Here is a 730-nt window from a genome sequence, read left to right as displayed (position 1 = left end):
GGATGATTTAAACAAAGTGAGAACTCGATCAAAGAACAGGCAAGAGTGGGCAGTCTTTGCAGTGATGCAAAAAAGACACCATTACCCTGAAATGAAAAAAATCATCGGGAACCCAGTTAGTGGCTCTCAGCTCAAGCCGTTCATCACACGCCAAAGGAAGAGCCGTGCAGGAGATATACTCTGGTCACACACAGGCCGCCAGCAGTATGCAAAGTGGCAGGGATACACCGTGGGAGAAACCCAAGGATGTGGCTGCGGACGCATCCCTGCTGCTGCTCATGCTGCTGCCACCATGCGCAGGTACGAAGAGCCGAAAAGTGGGTGCTCGTCACCTGCACGGACGCAGGTGCTTCAATAGCACCTGATGCTCTGGGGCATTGCTCCCAGCACCACGGCCCTGTGACGGCAGCCGCCCCGGGCTAGGGCCAGGGCCAGGGCCAGGGCCGGCTCCAGACCCTGGTTGCCCCGGCTGGGAGGGACGCGCCCCCCGCCGCTCGCCCGCCTGCGGAGGCAAAGGGAACGGCGCCCCCTGGCGGCCGGGACCGCGCCGCCGCGCCCCGATTGGCCGCCCCTTCCTCCAGCCACCGCCCCGCCTCCTCCAGGAACGCCCCTCACGGCCAATAGGAGGAGGGCGCGCTTGTGACTGATAGTGGTTATCCCCAGTAAGGACGGGCGCAGCGGGGAGGTGGTGCCCCAGAAGTGGCCGGTGGCGGGTATAGGTGGGGTCAAT

This window comes from Nipponia nippon, unplaced genomic scaffold, assembly GCF_047370975.1.
Source record: "Nipponia nippon isolate SJK-2023a ecotype South Korea unplaced genomic scaffold, ASM4737097v1 scaffold_26, whole genome shotgun sequence".
NCBI classification, from domain to species: domain Eukaryota; kingdom Metazoa; phylum Chordata; class Aves; order Pelecaniformes; family Threskiornithidae; genus Nipponia; species Nipponia nippon.
The sequence above is the reverse complement of the archived record's forward strand: the minus strand, read 5'-3'. Positions refer to the sequence as shown.